This window comes from Hakea prostrata, chromosome 1, assembly GCF_041222555.1.
Source record: "Hakea prostrata isolate BN-2017 chromosome 1, UWA_Hpros_2, whole genome shotgun sequence".
Classification (NCBI taxonomy): domain Eukaryota; kingdom Viridiplantae; phylum Streptophyta; class Magnoliopsida; order Proteales; family Proteaceae; genus Hakea; species Hakea prostrata.
In genome coordinates, this window is record NC_142600.1 from 18,955,317 (window position 1) to 18,961,390 (window position 6,074).

General features: G+C 39.9%; 1 pseudogene; it reads left to right on the top strand.

The window, feature by feature from the left end:
* Positions 1–3,898: 3,898 nt before the first annotated feature.
* On the top strand, positions 3,899–5,679 carry LOC149028072 (trans-cinnamate:CoA ligase, peroxisomal pseudogene; annotated as a pseudogene).
* Positions 5,680–6,074: the final 395 nt, after the last annotated feature.

Below are 6,074 nucleotides of genomic sequence, written 5' to 3' on the forward strand. Positions count from 1 at the left end.
ATCTGCAGACAAAAGCTTTGCTCACCAACTTTGCAGCCTGTTATTGATGCAGATCAAGAGGAAATCACATTGTTTTTTTCTTCAGCTTCCCTTGAAGAAGAGGGATACCTAGATAGATGTCAGTTTCAAACATGAGAGTGATGTGAAAATTGGTGGATAACTGTTCTTTCAGAGACGCTAGTGTGCTAGGGCTATAATGAGCCCGGGTCTTGGATATATTGATTTGTTGACCAAAAAAATGTCAACACTGTTCAATGAGGTTATGGAACATCCGTGCTTTTGTGAGAGTAGCTTGGCCAAATAAAATCAAGTCATCTGCAACTGCTAAGTGGGTTAATTTAGCCCCTCCACGAGATAGTTGAATACCTTTGGCTTTTTAGAGCACATTGCTAGATCCATGTGAGAAGGACAGGATTTCAGCACACAAGACAAAAATGTAGGAGGAAAGTGGATCACTTTATCGTTGTCCTCGGTTGAAAAGATTGGAGAGGAGTACCATTGAATAAAATAGAGTATTGCAGGGTAGTAATACAGTGCATTACCCATTAATCTATCCACTGTTGCGGAAAACCATAATGTTAAAATGCCAAAGCAGTGAAAGCCCATACCATTCTATCAATGGCTTTACTCATATCAATTTTGATAGCTATGATCCCCTTCTTGCACTTCTTGTGTGAGTGAATCTTATGCAACTCCTCATGGAAAATAAAAATGTTATCGTGAATGTGCATGTCCTTAATTAAACCATTTTGTTGAAAGGATATTAAGTGTGGTAGAATTGTTTTTCAATCGATTGACAAGTATTTTTTTTTGTCAGAAGTCATTCACCGATTGAGGGGACTCCACTTTAGGGACTAGTGCAATAAAAGTATGGTTGAGGGATTAAAGGTACCTATACTAAAGAATTCCTTAAATCATATTGTTGATGTCAAGTTAAATGTCATTCCAAGAGCATTGAAAGAAAATTCCATGAAAACCTTCGAGACCTTAAAGGCCTTAAGGCCATTGGATTCGAACACCACGAACTTAATTTCTTCATCAGTTACTGGTCGAAGTAGTTGAAGCCTATCATTTGCTGTAACTCGACCATCAATAACGAAAAAGGAGTCATCATCTAACAGGTTGTTTGTAGCAGTGTTTGTATGCCAAAGTCATCATTTAATGGTTAACTTAATTCTTCCACATTAAAAGAAAGGAAAAAAAAAAAAACAAATTTGATTCCACAAATTTCTAAAGATAGCACATTTTGTCATTCTTATATAACTTAAAAATGAAATAAGGTCTTATGATTCCACAAATTTCCAAAGATAAAATTTCCCACCATGATGTGGTGAAGTTTCATCTATCATTAGAGGATTCCAATATGCTCCTAAAATATTTTCGTGTTCTAAAATTTTTGACTTGATTTCGAATCAGTGTTTTAACTAGATTCGTGATTATTGATTAAGAAACTCGAGTCGACCAAGTGGCTCGATCTTGTGGATGATGCTGGCAATTCGGGCTGAGAAGTCGGGATTACTCTAACCCAACGAAGAGAACTTGAGTAATCAGGAGAAGCTCGAAAAGATCAATGCTCGGAAATACTCAAAACCTTAATTGGAAAGAAGTGGGATACTCAGTGTTATCTTTATCTTTAGGCTCTGCAATCCTTCAGTTCTGAGCCCTTAGCACCTCACCTACTGGGGATAGTGTTGCATTCATCTACCCAGCCAGCACAATCAACCTGTTCTCACTATTTGTTCTTATAAGTGCTAAATCGATTCTTGAAATTCAACCTTAGTCCACTTGGAGAGTCAGATTTGAACACAACACATTACACCCTTTTGTGATCAAGAAACTCAGAGTGATTTAGTTTCTTATTGTTAATTGAACACAATTAGTTGAAGGGAATGTTGACAGAATCAATTATGGTAATACAAACTCTTCAAAAGAATTTTCTTCTTTTTGTTTTTTGGTCTGATTTTTAAAAAAGACCATATGCGTTTGAATGAGCAACACTAGGGTTGCAATTGGACTTCAATTTCACTAATTATGGTGTGACAATGAATGAATTGATAGCACATCAAATAAATGTGAATTAATTTTGGGTCTATTGTAATCAAAGTTAGGATGTAAAGTGAATGAGAGGTTTTAATCACACCATGATGACTAGTTTTGGTGTGAGAGCCGTTGAATTTAAGAATCCATTAAACCTGCATTAATTTTAGTTTGGAGGAGTTGTAACCAACTTCGAATTCAATTCCAAAATTTTAGTTTGGCCAGGAGTTGTAACAATTATTTCCAACTGAAATTTGTTGGGCCCCACATGGTGCTTCAAGTAGCGTGGACTGCTTTGTTGGAACAAGTGGGGCCCACAGGGTCCCACTTGATGCTCAACCAACTGATCATTAACTCCATTCAAATTTGTTTGGCCCCACTTGTTCCAACAAAACAGTCCACACTATTTTGAAGGACTTGTAACAAACTTCGAATTCAATTCCTTGTTCAAAATCTTTTGAATTTGAGAAGGATATGTTCCAAGAGAGAGAGAAAGATCAGGGGAGGAACTCTTACCGACTCAAATCCTCCAAACTTGCCTCCTCTAAAGCCACACAAATGAGTTGTTGAAGTGAACTAGGAGTGTACATTCGCACACCTACATTGGGAATCTCATCCACAATAGGAATTTCTGCTGGTAGTGAAAGCTAACTAGTCCATCTCCAAAAGTAATCTTACATCAATCAATCTCTAACGTAGCAAAGTGAAACGGAAAAGGGAAAGTGCTAGAGAACATTGACTCAGTATTTGGTAACGAGATTATATGTTGAACTAAAAAAGATCAGGAGTGTGAGGAAGAAGGCAGGGATAAATGATCTGCAAAATGGAAAAATTTCTACTATAAGATTTTTCTTTTTCTATTTTTAAAACAAATGACTTCTTAAGGAAAAAGAAATTAAAAAAAAAAAAACCCTTGTAAATCGTACCATTTAGAATTATTTAAAAAATGGTATGATATAGTTTTTGAAAAAAGATTCAGTTTTGGTTACAACGGGGCGGACCACAGGGGGGCGGGGGTGAGGGAGGGTTTTTTTTTTTTTACTTTCGGGGGGGGGGGCGTCGGGGGGGTCCGGATACAATATCAACTTTAGGTACCATACCGAACGTATACCATTTATATTATTCTTGGGCCAGGCCTGAATGATCCAATTTACTTCCTTCCATTGAGAACAAAGTGAGGAAATTGTCATCTCAACTCTAACAGTTTCATTAATTAGCTCACTGTAGACAATATTAAAAGAGCTCTGTATTGGACAAAATTAGGTTTCTTCAATAATAGGCATGAACCAGTATCATCTCACCAAAATTCAACATGACTAGATTCAAAGTCTTTGATCAGTTGGGTTTAACAAAGATTAGACTCATTATCAAGAGCCAAAAGACAAAGACATCAAAGTATTTTCTTCTAAGTCTATAGAAAAGACATTTGTTTTGGCCAAAAAAGAAAAGACATTTGAGTGTTACATGGTAAAGAGCCAAGCAGAGAGAAGCCCTACAAGATCAATGTGAACGATGTAAAGACACTAAATGTATAGTAGTTTTCTGGTGAAACCGGAATAGCATCTTCAACATGACATCTTTGAACCTTCCCTATGAATTCATACTGGTTCATGATAACATTTGATTAATTTAAAAACAAAATCATCTCCGTTAGGAGTCCAAATCTTCTTCTTTTTTCTCACTCAAAAGAAGATTTTGTTTTTAAATTGAATTGCATGATCCCCTCTATATAACTCTACCCATCCTTCACTTCCACTCTAGTAGTCCCTCTCATAAACAACACAAACTCATCTTTGCCTTTCTCTTTGTCTTCCTCTCTCTTCTTCTCATCCTCGATTGCTGCAAAACCCTGAATCTGAAAATGGACATGTTACCCAAGTGTCCTGCCAACTATGTCCCTCTCTCACCCATTAGCTTCCTCTCAAGAGCTGCAGCTGTGTATGGAGACCGCAAGTCTATCATCTATGGCAGAACCAAATTTACGTGGAGAGAAACCCATCAACGTTGTCTTCGCCTTGCCAGCTCTCTCCAATCACTTAACATCGTCAAGAATGATGTTGTCTCAGTTCTTGCGCCAAACATTCCAGCCCTTTATGAGATGCATTTTGCCGTTCCCATGGCAGGAGCTGTTCTCAAAGCTATAAACACTAGGCTTGATGCAAACATCGTTGCCACTATCCTCAAGCATTCTGAAGCTAAACTCTTCTTTGTGGATTATGAATATGTTCCACTGGCACATGAAGCACTCCGTCTACTTGGTGCAGACAAAGCTCTGATACCATGTATAATTGTCATCGCCGACATAGATTCCCCCACCGGAAGAGGGGAGCTTGATCAATATGAGCAACTCATTTACGATGGCAATCCAAGGTACATTCCGGAGCCACTGGCCGATGAATGGGATGCGATTGCACTAAATTACACTTCTGGCACCACATCGAAGCCTAAGGGAGTGGTTTATAGCCATAGAGGTGCTTTCCTGAGCACTCTCAGCCTTGTTTTGCAGTGGAAAATGGGGGAAGAGCCAGTTTACTTATGGTCACTTCCTATGTTCCACTGCAACGGGTGGACATTCACTTGGGGAGTCGCCGCACGCGGCGGCACCAACGTGTGCATTCGCAACGCATGCGCCGCTGATATGTACAGAGCCATCGTCGAACACAATGTGACACACATGTGTTGTGCACCTATCGTGTTCAACATCCTACTAGAGGCGAAACCAGCCGAGCGCCGCCGTCTTGTGTCTATGGTGGAGATACTCACTGGTGGCGCACCACCACCTGCAGCGTTGCTTGAGAAAATTGAAAGATTAGGGTTCCACGTAACACATGCATATGGGCTGACAGAGGCCACTGGACCAGCTTTGGTGTGTGAGTGGCAAGCTAAGTGGGATCAGCTTCCGCGTGACCACCAGGCCAACCTGAAGGCCAGGCAAGGCATTAGCGTGCTGACCCTGGCCGAGGTAGACGTGAAGGACTTGAGCACCATGACTGGTGTTCCAAGAGATGGGAAACGAGTGGGCGAGATTGTTTTACGAGGAAGTAGTGTCATGAAGGGGTACTTCAAGGATCCAGAAGCTACTGCAAAGGCTTTCAAGGATGGATGGTTCATCACCGGCGATGTGGGAGTCATTCACCAAGACGGATACGTCGAGATCAAAGACAGATCTAAGGATGTCATCATCTCCGGCGGCGAGAACATTAACAGCGTCGAAGTGGAGGCGGCACTCTATAAGCATCCAGGTGTCTTAGAAGCTGCCGTCGTTGCAATGCCTCATCCGCGTTGGGGAGAGACACCTTGTGCTTTTGTTACACTTCGAGAAGGAGAGAAAGCAAAAGTGAACGAACGAGATATTATCTTGTACTGTAGAATTAATCTCCCAAAGTACATGGCTCCAAGGAAGGTTGTGATGAAGGAAAAGCTCCCAAAGACTGCCACAGGTAAAATTAAGAAGTTTGAATTAAGAGAAGAGGCAAAAGGGTTTTCTGTTTCAGAGAGCAATATACGCCCCCAGAAGACCCAGAAAGCTAGCGTGAACCAAATGTCACAATACACAAACCAGCAGCCTATGAAACATGCAGGTATGGCTACTTCTCGTCTGTAATTAATTCCCAGCTGAATTAGCCGTTAGGATAAATAAGATCAATGTAGAGCTATCATACAGATGCATAATGATGTTTGCTTTCTTTTCTAAACAATAATATATAAATTATTTGACAAGTATCATTAGTATTGTTTCATATAATCTGCAATTTTTTTGTTCTTTTTGGAACTTAAAACTGGAGTTCAATTCAGGTTCTTCGGTTTAGAGATGGGAATCATATCCTTACACAAAAGACGTCGACGTCCAATATGCTACTCCATCTCCAAAACTTAAACCAAAGAGGCACAAAACTAATTCTTGAAAATCCGAAGCAACAGCCTCTAGAGGTGTGAATGTTAATTTCTTTGTTCCCTTTTCTTGATATCCAAACACCATGAACCCCACAAATCTTAGAAAGCCATGGTAATAGGAGAGGCATTATCCATCTGTTTAC